At 45.6% G+C, this 16,230-nt stretch overlaps 1 long non-coding RNA gene across 1 annotated transcript; it reads left to right on the forward strand.

Annotated features, from left to right (window-relative positions):
• Window positions 1-7,699: 7,699 nt before the first annotated feature.
• Window positions 7,700-16,023, forward strand: LOC310759571. The gene is made up of 2 exons (XR_014546423.1): window positions 7,700-7,846; window positions 15,933-16,023. It is a non-coding gene; the product is annotated as an uncharacterized lncRNA (long non-coding RNA).
• Window positions 16,024-16,230: the final 207 nt, after the last annotated feature.

The raw sequence follows: 16,230 nt of genomic DNA on the forward strand, positions 1-16,230 counted from the left end.
GGTCAGGGGTCTCTTTACCTTTACCTTAAGTTAGATAGACATAACAGAATGTAGGAACCTAGAAAGATGCCTTATAGCAGGCACCCCCAAACTCAGCCCTCCAGATGTTTTGGGACTACAACTCCCATCATCCCTTGCTAACAGGACCAGTGGTCAGGGATGATGGGAATTGTAGTCCCAAAACATCTGGAGGGCGAGTTTGGTGATGCCTGCCTTATAGTGAGTCAGTCCATTGGTCCATCAAGCTCAGAATTTCTGGCCCATGAGCTTTATCAGGGCCACTGGACCTCTCTGTTTGGCCCCTCCACATCCACCTGCTCTGTAGCTGGTGTCATATAAGTTGACTATCGTAATTTAATTCCCTGAGATTGTCAATGCTTGTATGAATTCTGTAGAGTTCTCATGTGATTGGCTAGCGTTGGTCACATGGGAGATTCCATTTTATGTGATGCAAGATGACTCTGTGTTTTAGAATCCACTGTGAACACTGCTATGTTGAATAGAGTGTTGGAGTGCTTCTTCCCTGCTTGAAAGCAAGAGAGCAAAGCTGCAGGAGAGGGTAAAAGAGAAAATGTCTCCTCGGAGCTGAAGGAGATACAGAAGACTGAGTGCTGAGCTCTGGAAAGAGAGGGAAATGCAGTTGTTTGGAAATTAGAAGAAGAGGCTGTAAGCCTACGCTTGGACAATCATGTGACTGTAAATATTATGTTTCAATTCATCTATACGTTTCTGCAAGTAAAATTTTTGAATGTTAAAGTCTGGACATTGGTTTAATTTTCGAAGAAGGGTGTCAGTCATACATATGATTTGAGCTTCTTAGTTGCGACGTCGCAGCTCTGACTTCAACAATATACAGTGGTACCTCGGGTGAAGTACTTAATTCATTCCGGAGGTCCGTTCTTAACCTGAAACTGTTCTTAACCTGAAGCACCACTTTAGCTAATGGGGCCTCCTGCTGCCGCCGCGCTGCCGGAGCCCGATTTCTGTTCTTATCCTGAAGCAAAGTTCTTAATCTGAAGCACTATTTCTGGCTTAGTGGAGTGTGTAACCTGAAGCGTATGTAACCTGAAGCCTATGTAACCCAAGGTACCACTGTATATGCGGTAAAGACACAGCTGAGTCAAACCCCAGAGAACCACTCCTCAATGGGGCTTCCATTAACAGATTATTGCAAAAGCAGGCCATCTGAGGTCATTGTGCAATAATAATAATAATAATAATAATAATAATAATAATAATTTATTTATACCCCGCCCATCTGGCTGGGTTTCCCCAGCCACTCTGGGCAGCTCCCAACAAAATATTAAAATACAATAGTCTGTTAAACATTCAAAGCTTCCCCAAACAGGGCTGCCTTCAGATGTCTTCTAAAAGTCTGGTAGTTGTTGTTCTCTTTGACATCTGGTGGGAGGGCGTTCCACAGGGCGGGTGCCACTACCGAGAAGGCCCTCTGCCTGGTTCCCTGTAACTTGGCCTCTCGCAGTGAGGGAACCGCCAGAAGGCCCTCAGAGCTGGACCTCAATGTCTGGGTAGAATGATGGGGGTGGAGATGTTCCTTCAGGTATACCAGACCGAGGCCGTTTAGGGCTTTAAAGGTCAGCACCAACACTTCGAATTGTGCTCGGAAACGTACTGGGAGCCAATGTAAGTCTTTCAAGACCGGGGTTACGTGGTCTTGGTGGCTGCTCCCAGTCACCAGTCTAGCTGCCACATTCTGGATTAGTTGTAGTTTCCGGGTCACCTCCAAAGGTAGCCCCACATAGAGAGCATTGCAGTAGTCCAAGCGGGAGATAACCAGAGCATGTACCACTCTGGCGAGGCAGTCCGCAGGCAGATAGGGTCTCAGCCGCGCACCTGGTCCTTCAGGGGCACAGTTACCCCATTCAGGACCAGGGAATCCCCCACACCCACCCGCCTCCTGTCCCCCAAAAACAGTACTCCTGTCTTGTCAGGATTCAACCTCAATCTATAATGTGAAAGTAAAGCTGATCGGAATGCCCTGTTTTGTTTTTAAAGGTGATTATCTTCCACACTCGTACATATGTAGGGAATTCACACCATGCGTTGGAGTCTAATGTTTTGCGGATTCAGGGGGACCTGAAAAGAGATATTTTGTTGCAACAGAGCATTGAATTAGAACTGGGGACACCCCTCTCAGCCATAAAGCTCAATGGATGGTGATGGTGATGATAATCACTATCTCTTAGCCTAACCTCACAGGGTTGTTACAAGAATAGAAGTGAGGAAATCATGTTTATTGTTTTGTTTTGTTTTGTTTTGTTTTGTTTTGTTTTGTTTTGTTTTGTTTTGTTTTGTTTTGTTTTTTTAACCACTCTTTGGTTACAATCCTATGCACACTTACTTGGAAATAAGTCCCAGTGAAATGAGTAGGACGTACTTCTAGGGATGTATGGAATCAGATTACCCTTGTAGCTCAGGGGCCAAACATCCTCTTTGTTTTCGGAAGCTCCCAGTTCAATATCCAGCACCTGGGAGAATTGCCTGTCTGAAGACCTGCTGCCAGTCACTGTGGCCCACAAGTGGGGAACCTTTGGCCCTCCGGATGTTTCTGAAACACAACTCCCATCAAAATGAGATATAATGAATTGGGGGAAAATGTTTAAAATGACATTTGTAAAAAAAACAAAAACCAGAAGCCTTTTTGCTAGGTGTTTCAGGTCAAGAACTGCCGAAAGAAAAATGGAATTTTTTTATGTATGCTACAACAGCAGCAAGAATTCTGTTAGCTCAAGGTTGGAAGACTGGAGAAGTACCAACAAAAGAACAATGGCAAGAAAAACTGATGAACTATGCAGAATGAGCAAAATTTGTTGTTGTTGTTGTTTATTCGTTTAGTCGTGTCCGACTCTTTGTGAGCCCATGGACCAGAGCACGCCAGGCACTCCTGTCTTCCACTGCCTCCCGCAGTTTCCTCAAACTCATGCTGGTAGCTTTGAGAACACTGTCCCACCATCTCGTCCTCTGTCGTCCCCTTCTCCTTGTGCCCTCCATCTTTCCCAACATCAGGGTCTTTTCCAGGGAGTCTTCTCTTCTCAGGAGGTGGCCAAAGTATTGGAGCCTCAGCTTCACGATCTGTCCTTCCAGTGAGCACTCAGGGCTGATTTCCTTCAGAATGGTGAGGTTTGATCTTCTTGCAGTCCATGGGACTCTCAAGAGTCTCCTCCAGCACCATAATTCAAAAGCATCAATTCTTTGGCGATCAGCCTTCTTTATGGTCCAGCTCTCACTTCCATACATCACTACTGGGAAAATGAGCAAAATTAACCGACAAATTACATGAAAAGGACAATAGTGGCTTTGAAAAAGAATGGGAACCTTTTACAACTTATCTACAGAAACAACAAAAAGAGATGGACTCATTGGCAGGTTTTGAAGACACATTCACAATTTTATTTAAGTAAAATATGGAGAAAAACAATGCAATAACATTTAACATGCAGATGATAACAAAAAAACGTAACAAACCAGGAGGGGAAGATGAGGAAAGTCAATGGGGGAGAGATTGAAAAATGTAAAATTGGATAATTGTTTTTGCAAACTGTTACAAAAAAATTCAATAGAATATTTTTTTCAAAAAAATGAAACACAACTCCCATCAGCCCTAGTAAGCATGCCCAATGGCCAGCTATGATAGGAACTGTAGTTCATCTGGATGGCCAAAGGCTCCCCATACCTGTGTTAGACCTGGAGAGAGACCAATGGTCTGAATCAGAATAGGGCAAGTCTCTCTGTCCCCACGCTCTTGCTTTGCTTTGTGGAAGGCAGAATAGAAAAAGAGCCGAAAAGTGACCCAATCTTATAGCTTTCTACATTTCTGTCAGAATTTACCAACTCTGGTACAGGGAGTGAGAATGGCTTTCCATGTCAGATTTCCCACCCAGCGATTCCAGTCACACTAAATTTAGCGAGGTAAGAGCATTAGCCTCTTAGACTTAATTGGTTTCAGTCGATTGATCAAACTGACAGTGAAGAATGCCAGCGACTTCAAAGAAAGGTCTCTTGTGTTTCTTCCTTACCTGGCTAAATTAAGTGCCATTGTGGCATCAACCTCTCACACTGGCTCTTTGGAAACATGCTTCAGGAAGGAAGGTGGGTGTGGAATATGGCACCAGTGCTATATTGTCATTCATTTCAAGGATTTCCCTACATTGACGAGAAATGGGTAAACAACCCAGTCTCATTGCTTAGGGCAGAAATTAACCAGACTGGGCTCTCTAACCCATGGATAGGCAAACAAAGGTCCAGGGGCTGGATCCGGCCCAATCGCCTTCTCAATCCGGCCCGCGGACGGTCCGGTAATCAGCATGTTTTTACTTGAGTAGAATGTGTCCTTTTATTTAAAATGCATCTCTGGGTTATTTGTGGGGCATAGGAATTTGTTCATTTGTTTATTTTTTCAAAATATAGTTCGGCCCCTCAGCAAGGTCTGAGGGACAGTGGACCGGCCCCCTGCTGAAAAAGTTTGATGGCCCCTGCCTAACCCAACCAGATTTTTCTAACTGAAAGACTGGAAATACCGTATTTTTTGCTCTATAAGTCTCACTTTTTCCCTCCTAAAAAGTAAGGGGAAATGTGTGTGCGTCTTATGGAGCGAATGCATGCTGCACAGCTATCCCAGAAGCCAGAACAGCAAGAGGGATTGCTTCTTTCATTGCACAGCGATCCCTCTTGCTGTTCTGGCTTCTGAGATACAGAATTTTTTTTTCTTGTTTTCCTCCTCCAAAAACTAGGTGCGTCTTGTGGTCTGGTGCATCTTATAGAGCGAAAAATACGGTAGATCTTGGGCTGGGTTGTTTACCCAAGTAGAAATAGAATTCAAAAAGATAAATTTCAGGTAACTTGCAACTTATGTGTATTTCCTTGCTTGGCAAATTATTATTATTATTATTATTATTATTATTATTATTATTATTAAAAGGGCCAGAAATGGGGCAGTCATACAAGAAAAATAGACATGGACAATCCCACCCACCATTGAACCCAACGTGTTTTGACTATACGCGATTTTGGCTTTACATGCTATCCCCAGAGCGTAAACCCCGTGTAAATTGAGAGTTGCCTGTGTGACTAGCTCCAAAGCAAAATAAATAAGAATAAACGGTTGCTCAAATCAGTTGTACCCTCCTTATCCAAATGGTTGCACACAGGGGCGTCATACCCATAGAGGCTAGTGGCGCAGGGCACCAGGGCGCCAAGTTCTGGAGGGCGCCAGGGAAGAGGCGGAGGCTGGATGCGGCGCCACCCAACATCAGCTCATCGCCCTCGCCCGCCTCCGCCATGCCACGCCGAAGCAGCACCACGCCCGGAGCCTCCGTCTGCCATGGCCACCGCGGCACAAAGTGGCCAGCTGAGCTGCGTCCAGGCTCTGCCTCTTACCTGCCAGAGGAGCCACCCTCCAGCCGCTGCCCGCCTCCTCCAGCCCCTCCAGCAGCGCCGTCCTCCCTAAAAAAACTCTGGGAAACGGGGGGGGGGGGAGGTGCTGGAGGGAGCTTTCCACCACAGCACTGGATATGCTTAAGATTGCCCTGATTACACACCCACGATGGAACATGGGTTGTATTAAATAGTGGGTGGACATAGCAGACGACACAGAGATTTCTCCAAGTAGTTCTTTATAAGTAAGCTGGATCTGAACTGAACAGCAAACAGCTCAGCCGGCTGTCAACATTGTGACAACAGCAACCCAGGGTTTCCCACCTAAATTAACTGACGTGGACCTGAGTGAAAACTATATACAGTGGTACCTCGGGTTAAGTACTTAATTCGTTCCGGAGGTCTGTTCTTAACCTGAAACTGTTCTTAAGCTGAAGCACCACTTTAGCTATTGGGGCCTCCCACTGCCGCTGCACCACCGGAGCACAATTACTGTTCTCATCCTGAAGCAAAGTTCTTAACCTGAAGCACTATTTCTGGGTTAGCGGAGTCTGTAACCTGAAGCGTATGTAACCTGAAGCATATGTAACCCAAGGTACCACTGTATACACAATACCCCTGGTGGTCAGGGTGAGAACTTCAATACATAACAGGTTCCTTCCAGACTGTCATTATTTCACAGAAGAGATTCAATCACATACCTGAAATTTAGGCTTGTGTAATTAAAATGTTCTGTTGTCCTGGTGCAGCAAGGTGACTTTAAAAAAAGAGGACTTTTTTGATTAGGAAAGTGTACTGGAAAAGTGTGTGGTGATTAATAGGAGGACATATAACTGCGGCACAAGCAGATCAGGACGAATGCAGGAAGAATACCTGCTGCCATATAACCTCCTCATAGACAAATTGGAACTAATGCTCAGTAAAAAACTGGCTATGATCCAAGCTCTGTGTAAGCTTCTTGCTAGCAAATCAGAATGGATGCTTCACAAGCAGGTTGCCTGGAGGAGCCCATAGTGGAATGTACACACACAAGAACAAGTGCTGTGTTGCTGTCACTCACCCACACTCACTGTGGAAAGGCAACGGCAACGGCGACTGGTAGCTTGCAGAAGAAAAAGCAATTATTGGGAAGCCAAAGGCATCACCTGTCTGGAAACACCCCTAGAAGGGAAACAGGGAGGTAAAATCTGACTGTCCTGTTCAAAAATAGACATAGTGGAGTATTAAAACATAGCAGCTTTGGCTGACAGTTTTGCTGCTACAGAGCGAGGTACATCTTAATGTAAAAGAAAAAATTCAGGAAGAATCTAAGGTAGCATATGGACAGCAAAACCCATGTAGGCAGCCAGAAAGACTTCTGGTTGTTACACCCAAATAGGGAGGGACATCACCTTGCCAACAAAGGTCTGTATAGTTAAAGCTATGGTTTTCCCAGTAGTGATGTATGGAAGTGAGAGCTGGACCATAAAGAAGGCTGATCGCCGAAGAATTGATGCTTTTGAATTATGGTGTTGGAGGACACTCTTGAGAGTCCCATGGACTGCAAGAAGATCAAATGTATCCATTCTGAAGGAAATCAGCCCTGAGTGCTCACTGGAAGGACAGATCGTGAAGCTGAGGCTCCAATACTTTGGCCACCTCATGAGAAGAGAAGACTCCCTGGAAAAGACCCTGATGTTGGGAAAGATGGAGGGCACAAGAAGAAGGGGACGACAGAGGACGAGATGGTTGGGCAGTGTTCTTGAAGCTACCAGCATGAGTTTGACCAAACTGCGGGAGGCAGTGGAAGACAGGAGTGCTTGGCGTGCTCTGGTCCATGGGGTCACGAAGAGTCGGACACGACTAAACGACTAAACAACAACAACAGGGAGGGACAGAGTGTAGAGGTTTCAAGGACAGGAAAAAGAGGCAAAGCCGCCTTCTCTCAGATTTTCAGGAGCTGACGCTCATAATCCCTGTCTTCATAATGAGAAAACATTCCTTTGGGTGTTGCTGGACTATAACTCCCATCATGCTTGACCATTGGGTGCGCTGGCTGGGTCTGATGGGAGTTGGAGTCCAATAACGTCTTCTAGAGGGCTGCAGGTCTTCCGTCCCTCAAGTGCGATGCTGAATAGCTGTGGAATCACACCAATTCTTCCAACTGACCGCAGGAATGCCCCCCATTTCTGACCGCCCATTGGAATGCCGTAAATAAGGACTGCTTCATGGTAGTCTTTGGAGACTCTCCACAAATTTCAGGGTGGTCTTTAGGGGCTATCGCCAAATGGTTAAACGGAAAAAGTGTTTCTCTTCCAGATGGCCGTTGAGGTGACTGAGAATGACTGAATGATGATCTGTAAGAAACATCAAGAGCAACACAACCCACCAACCACTTAAACCTTCTTCCTGCCCCCCGGTGACCCCAGCCATTAAGAATCAGGCCTGTCTTTTCATCTGCATCACTGCATGGGTCCGTTCTGGCTTCTGCCTCTTCATCACTCTAAAGTGCGATGGGATGTTTTTAACTGGTCTTGATTGATAGCCGTCGAGATGTGTCTGTCTATACTACCCATTACTGCGCAATCACAACAAGCCATTCTTCCCAGGGATGTCAAAAGCGCTCCGTAAATGAAAACCGTTTCGAAACAGACTTTTCTTTGGCGAACGGAGGCTTCCTAAACGTTGACTTTTGATTGTAAGTGTAACGTTTCCTGACACTATGAGTAAAAAGCGTGATCTGTTTGCCTCCCTTTCTTGTTGTTAAGACATGGTTTTGTTTTTGCCTAGCTTCTCTTTTGAAGAAGCAGTTTTGAAGCAGAAGCAGCAGAGGGTGCTATAGACTGCTAATAGGAGCCTTCCACCTAAGAAAAGATGGGTAAGCGATGGGGAGAGATTTTATTAACTTTCTGTGATACAACAGCAACCTTTTGTTTAGTCGCTACAAGCAACAATTCTAGATGGGGCTTGCTGCAATTGAGTGCTAAAGAGCAGATTTTCATGGGGATAGCTCCCAGGCAAAACAAAAAAACAAAAGTAGCCCACACGTTCAGACACAGAGCTTTTAAGTGTGGACCTGCACCTGGAAAGACTGGGGCAAAAAGTTAAGTGGAGGTAAGCAAGGTTGGTGTAAAGCTAAAGGTTAAGGGACCCCTGTCCATTAGGTCCAGTCGTGGATGACTCTGGAGTTGCGGAGCTCTTCTCGATTTACTGGCCGAGGGAGCCGGTGTACAGCTTCCAGGTCATGTGGCCAGCATGACTAAGCCGCTTCTGGCGAACCACAGCAGCACACGGAAATGCCGTTTACCTTCCCGCCGGAGCAGTACCTATTTATCTACTTGCACTTTGATGTGCTTTTGAACTGCTAGGTTGGCAGGAGCAGGGACCGAGCAACGGGAGCTCACCCCATTGCGGGGATTCGAACCACCGACCTTCTGATTGGCAAGTCCTAGGCTCTGTGGTTTAACCCACAGCGCCACCTGTGTCCCTAAGGTTGGTGTAGAGCTCTCCATTTCAGAAGTTCACCACCCCCACTTGTTGAGGGTGAAAGGAATTACCAGAAAGGGCAGGCCTTCACACACTCATACCCACTTGGCAGTGCTGGATTTATGTATATAAGCTAAACAAGCTATATCTTAGGGCCCCCTCTCTTGGGGGGGCCCAAAAAAAATTTAAAGGAAAAAACCCTGGATGTACATTTCCAAAATATAAGATAAAAACCTACATACAGCAACAGTGTTTTGTGTTGTGTAGGCTCCTCTGATGTAAGTAATGGGCCCCGCCTGCTCCCTAAAATATCACTGGTTCGCTCATTTCTGTATCTAGGGTGCCTACATTCTGCATGGACTGGTTGCAAGGCAACATGTGCAAATGGCTTTAGATACCTGTTAGGTCCATAAATTACCATATAGCATATATGGGTGAGCTCCCATTGCTCGGTCCCTGCTCCTGCCAACCTAGCAGTTTGAAAGCACGTCAAAGTGCAAGTAGATAAATAGGTACCGCTCTGGCGGGAAGGTAAAGGCCATATTCCGTTAAGTAATTCCAACAGCAAATGCTTTGCGAGAGGGAAGAGCTCATCCCAGCTACATGCTGAAAGAGATGGCCTTGTTGGTTCTGTCGAGTTCCATGGACAAAGCAGATAGGAGCATGTGTGAAGAGAGAAGGAGCCTCCTAATTGACTCTGGGACAAAAAGTGCTTCTTGTTTTGGCTGAGGATACTCCTGGTCTGGGACGCGGGTGGCGCTGTGGGTTAAACCACTGAGCCTAGGACTTGCCGATCAGAAGGTCGGCGGTTCGAATCCCCACAACGGGGTGAGCTCCCGTTGCTCAGTCCCTGCTCCTGCCAACCCAGCAGTTCGAAAGCACGTCAAAGTGCAAGTAGATAAATAGGTACCGCTCCGGCAGGAAGGTAAACGGCGTTTCCATGCACTGCTCTGGTTCGCCAGAAGCGGCTTAGTCATGCTGGCCACATGACCCGGAAGCTGTACGCCGGCTCCCTCGGCCAATAAAGCGAGATGAGCGCTGCAACCCCAGAGTCGGCCACGACTGGACCTAATGGTCAGGGGTCCCTTTACCTTTACTAGAGAAAACTCTGCCTTTTCTTCTCATTGAAATCTAAAGCAGCTCACACAATACTGTGTCAAACCCTATCATGCCAGTACTTCCACCCATTGACAGCTTTACTTGCATGCCTTTGTATATTGTGCTACATCGTCCTTCCCCAACCTAGTGCCCTTCAGATGTTATCGGGCCACAACTCCCATCACCATTGGTCATTGGCCATGCTGGTTAGGGCTGATGGGAGTTGAAATCCAACAACTTCTGGAGAAGGCTGTCCCTAAGCTAACAGAGCCACTCCAGTGTATGCTGCTCATTTATTCATTGCATAAATGTATTGTTATAATGAAGAGATAATGCAATATAGAGTCGATGTAAATATACAGCTGTAGATGTCTGCAATGTCTCAAGCTCCCAGGATATAAACTATGTTTTACGACATGAATCAATAGAGCTTCATTAGTAAAAGGCAATGCAAAATATCCTCTTTGGGCACTGAGGGCAGATAAGTCATATACCTGTATAGTCTCTGTATGCACATGTGTGGCCGATAAACACTTTTGAGATGAAAACATACTTGCTTTGTGGTATCTTTACAATGTTGTAGGGTGTGTGTGGGGGTGTGGGTGTGTCAATCTCATCTCTTCAGGCACCTGTCACTCATTTCCTACCCCTCTGACCAACCTGGTGGGGACTGATAGGAATTGGAGCCAGACACATCTGGTAGGCCAAAGGTTCTCTAGTCTTGGTTGAAATCTCTGCAGTGTTTGATCAGCCAGTTTCCAAAGTCAGCAGAATTTGAAAAAAGGCTTGCCGTGCAATGTGGAAAGCTGCTGTTAATGGGAGAGTAAGACTTTACAAGCCCTGTTGGGTGTGAGCAAGCAATTGTATGTACCCAAAGGGATTCATAGGCTCACAGCCCAGATAATCTTATAATGAACTTGGAGGTTCTTGCAAAACATTCCCCAAAAAAATTCCAAAAGACAACAAAAGAGTTCCAGTAAGTTTAACGCAATGTCTCGTGTGCATTCCTCAACAAAAGCATAACACATTGTCAACAAGTTATATGGAAATTCACCAGAATGATTTAATATATTTTCCTGTAGAAGTTCTGAGACAAATAATCGCATAAGTGAACCAATGAGTGAAGTTAGTGTTATGGAACTTGCTGCATTGATTAGAATGTCATGGGCCTAATTCTGCAATTTCATCCAGAATTAAAGTGCTCTCTCTGGCCTACTCATTGCTCGGGTAAGTGAGACGCATTTAAACAAAGTTACTGTTCCAGTGGCTTAAGTATGTACCCAACTAAAGCAACTTACTCAGTCTAATCATATAATACTGTGAAAAGAAAAATGAAACATTTAAGCCATATCAGACCCTCCAAGTGTCCCTATTTTCCAGGGACGTCCCTGATTTAGAGAAGCCATCCCGGTTTCTGATTTGATCCTGAAATGTCCTGCTTTTCCTTAGGATGTCCCTATTTTCATTGGAGAAATGTTGGAGAGTGTGGAGTTATCTGACCCCCGAGCCGTCTGAAGGCAAACCTGAATAGGGAAGGCTTTTTAATGTATAATGTTTTATTATGTTTTTACACATGTTGGAAGCCGCCCAGAGTGGCTGGGGCAACCAGTGAGATGTGTGGGATATAAATAATATAATTACAGTGGTACCTCTGGATGCGAATGGGATCCGTTCTGCGCATGCGCGTGACGTCATTTTGAGCGTCTGCGCATGCGCGAGCGGCGAAACCCGGAAGTAACGCCTTCCATTACTTCTGGGTCGCTGCAGAGCACAACCCGAAAATGTTCAACCTGAAGCAACTTTAACCCGAGGTATGACTGTATCACTATGGAATGGGATGTCCCTATTTTCGTCGGAGAAATGTTGGAGTGCATGCTATACCTTTAGGGATGTCTCCATACAGAAGAACAAAATGCTAAATGTTTGTTTCACTTGATAATTCAAGCATGTTTTAACAGCCGCAGCAACACCATATGTTTAAAGCAGGTTTCATGACTTCCTTCAAAGAAATCTAGGAACAGTAGTTTTTTTAGGAGTGCTAGGAAGTGCAGCTTTAAATGTGCAGCACGGATGTGTTTGCAATTTTGCATCAATAATGCTAATGCAATTGTCAAGCTCCCTTTAAGAATGAACATTTGACAAGGCTGGCTTTGAGACAGATGACTTGCTTGCCCTGTATTTACACTGCTATATCCAGAGGCATGCCTTATAACGCTTCCTAATGTCAAGGGATGTGGGTGGCGCTGTGGTCTAAACCACAGAGCCTAGGGCTTGCCAATCTGAAGGTCACGGTTCGAATCCCTGTGACGGGGTGAGCTCCCGTTGCTCAGTCCCTCCTCCTGCCAACCTAGCAGTTCGAAAGCACGTCAAAGTGCAAGTAGATAAATAGGTACCGCTCCGGCGGGAAGGTAAACGGCGTTTCCGTGCGCTGCTCTGGTTCGCCAGAAGCAGCTTAGTCATGCTGGCCACATGACCCGGAAGCTGTACGCCGGCTCCCTTGGCCAATAAAGCGAGATGAGCGCTGCAACCCCAGAGTCAGCCACAGCTGGACCTAATGGTCAGGGGTACCTTTACCTTTAATGTCAAGGAACATTTTAAAATTTCCTCAGCGGTTTTACATTTTCTTAATTTAATTGTCAATGTTTTAATTAAAATTTTAAAATCTTTACATATAAATTCCAGATTCCAAATTTGTTATACATTTCTCTTTCGACTTTGACTTCCCATCTTTCCCTAAAGGCACTTAAATTCAGTGGGGTGACGTGGAAATAATTAGTTTTACAGGTAGAGCTTCTTCTGATTGCACACCAGATACCTAGAATCCTAGATCTGTAGAGTTGGAAGGGACCACTAGGATCATCTGTCTAGTCCAGTGTTTCCCAAACTTGAATCACCAGCTGTTTTTGGACTACAACTCCCATCATCCCCAGCTAGCAGGACCAGTGGTTAGGGATGATGGGAGTTGTAGTCCAACAACAGCTGGAGACCCAGGTTTGGGAGACACTGATCAAGTCCAACTCCCTGTAGTTCAGGAATATTTTGGTTATGTACTGAGTTGAATAGGATCCAAAAGGCAGCAGTCTGATTGGTCCTAGAACAATAGGATTCAGAATGCAGCAGTCTGATTGGCCCACAGGAGCCACCCAATCCAGCTCCAGGTGGAAGTGAATCCGCAACCTGATTGGCCTACAGGTGAATCCTGGAATTAGCCAATCACGTGGGGCCCATTGTGTAAATAATGTATATAAAGCAGACATTCTGGGGGAACTTCCATTCCTCCTCACCACTATGAGCTGAATAAAGAGCATGAAATCCACTCTTGACTCCGAGTATATTTCAGTTTTGCTGAATGTGGTGCTCAAACCCGCAACCCTTAGATTAAAAGTCTCATGTTCTACCGACTGAGCTATCCCCCAGGGAATCAATGTTGTGGAAACGCAAAGCTCCGATGAGCCTATACTGCAAAGGGTCTCTTGAAAATAAGGAAGAGAGATCCAGTCGTGTTTAAAGCTTGGTTAGTTTAGGGGGGTGAGGGATACTTAAGATTCCAAGCATTGCCTCAGAAAAAATCATGACATGAAAACCCGCATTTTCTATAGCGCCCTGGAACTGATAAAAGCATGTTAGTGTTTTTCCAGAATGATATCATCTAAAAACAACTGAGAAGTATTAGGTGATGGAGCCGAAAACACAGCTAAAGATCTTGAAATTGTCATTCCCAGCCTGGCAGTATCAAAAAATCACTATGACAGTGTTATAACCTGTAGATCACAAAGAACGGAGAAAATATCCAGCAAGCTGGCACAGTGGGATAGTCATCTCTACAGGCTATTCCGAAGAGCAGTCAAAAATACATAAAAATTGATTTCTGCTAGCCTGCGTTAGATAGAATTCTTGTTGAACTCGACAGATTATTCACCTCTAACACTAATTTGCTCTTTGGACCTCACGGGGGGCCCTTGGAAAGAGAGGAACAGAGGGGGGAAAGTCAGTGAACAGAGAATCATATTTGTCAGGGAATCAGGAGCAGGAGCACTGGGGAGAGAGGAGATGGAGAGCGAAGGGGAAGAATCCGAGGGAAGCGTAGGGGAGTATGACAGTGGCCCGAGAGATTCCATGAGCTTCTCCAGCGAATCAGAAGATTCCCAGAAGGGGGCGCCGATGGTCAGAGCAAGGGGAGTCCCAGGGGGGACGCACCAGAAACAAGGAGCCAGAGGGGAACCCCAAAGCAGCAGTGGGGGATCGGGACCAGTTTCCCCACCAGAGCGTAGTGGGGGGGAAGAGTCACATGTGTCAGGGCCAGCGTCCCCTCCAGTGGGAAGAGGAGGTGAGTCAGGGCTGACCACGCCTCCATCGGAGAGTGGGGGAATGGAGGGGAGGTCAGTTGCAGCTAGCCCCCCGAAGGGGGAAGCAGTGACAGCAGCAGTGAAACGGTCAGGAGGAAAGCTGCTGGCTGGGCGCACGCGCCAAGTTCAAATGTGCAGGCGCGGGGGACAGCAGGAGACCCGGATGGGGAACCAGCTCCTAAAGCCCGCCGGAGGGAGGGAGAAGGCTCAGGGGAATCAGCGTCAGAAGAGGCTAGAAAGGGCGAGACCCCGGCGGGCAGGCGGACCCAGAGGAGGAAAGAGCAGCGGAAAAGGTGGAGCAAGGCGAGGGTCTTAAACTGGTGTACGGGGGGAGGAGATTCAGAGGGATCATCAGCGGTCTGACAGTTGAGACGTAGAGCTGCGCGCTGCGGCTCTGGAAGTGAAACTGAACTTCAATAAAGACTTTTGTACTTAACAACGAAGCAGCGTTGGTCCTTTGTGAGCTGGGACCTTGGGCAGCTCTGACAATATTCCTATTAGTGAAACTGGAAATTACGATGACTGTCTTATTTAAACATATGGATTTCAAAAACCCTGCATGCTTGTATTAAGTGTGGATTATAACCCAATCCAACACATGTTTACTCAGAATTAAACCCCTCTAGAGCCAACAGGGCTTACTCCCAGGTAAGTATAATTAGGACAGCAGCCGAAGGAGGAGCAACACCAATCTTTCCAAATATTAGGGTAATATCATCCTGTTTGGCTTTGTGCAGTGGTTACTATGTTGGACCAGGACCTAAAAGACAGGGCTTAATAATAATAATAATAATAATAATAATAATAATAATAATAATAATTTTATTTATTATTTATACCCCGCCCATCTCGCTGGGTTTCCCCAGCCACTCTGGGCGGCTTCCAACAAAACACTAAAATACAATAACCTATTAAACATTAAAAGCTTCCCTAAACAGGGCTGCCTTCAGGCGTCTTCTTGAGCCAGTCATTGTCTCCCAACCAACCTCACAAGGTTGTTGTGATGACAAAATGGAAGAGAACAACGTTCAGGGTCTTGAGGTGCCTAGGGATTGCCGATCGGAAGATCGGCAGTTCGAATCCCCGCGACGGGGTGAGCTCCCATTGCTCGGTCCCTGCTCCTGCCAACCACGTCAAAGTGCAAGTAGATAAATAGGTACTGCTCTGGCGGGAAGGTAAACGGCGTTTCTCTGGTTCGCCAGAAGTGGCTTAGTCATGCTGGCTACATGACCCGAAAGCTGTATGCCGGCTCCCTCAGCCAATAAAGCGAGATGAGCGCCGCAACCCCAGAGTCACGGGTCCCTTTACCCTTTACACGTAATAATAGAACAAAATTGTTATTATCATTATTTTATTTTATTACATACAATATTACAAATACATATACATATTGCGTAACCAAAAGAAAATTACAGAAAAAAGAAAGAGAAAATAGAAAAAAGCATAAAAGGAAAAATAGGGGGAAAGGAAAGAAAAACTGAAAAATAAACATTTTTAATTATACATCTTTGTGGGGAATCCAAGCCTTCCTTTTACAACTTCTGGCTTGTCTCCCTGATTTGTATCTTGACGTCCCACCTCCTTTAAATGGTTCCTAATAAGTCATAATTTCTTGTTGTCTGTATTCAGTTAGTAAGTCTGTGGAGAACAATCAAATTACCAGTGGGATTTTATTCTACACTAAGCCAAGTGAAGTCCTGGGAACCTCATTTTTTCATGTAAGTTATGAAGACATTCCATTCTCTCCTTATTCTCTCATTTGAATGGTTTCTTATCGATTCTGTAAGTTTAGCCAGTTCTAAGTATTCACTTTTCCGAAAAAGAAGAGCCATTCTTTTTTTGTCGGCAATATATTACTTTTCCAGTGTTTCGCAATCACGATCCTTACGACTATGGTTGTGTATAGAAGGACTCTTTCATTGTCCTT

The sequence above is a fragment of the Podarcis filfolensis genome (assembly GCF_964270895.1).
Source record: "Podarcis filfolensis genome assembly, chromosome: 3".
NCBI lineage: Eukaryota > Metazoa > Chordata > Lepidosauria > Squamata > Lacertidae > Podarcis > Podarcis filfolensis.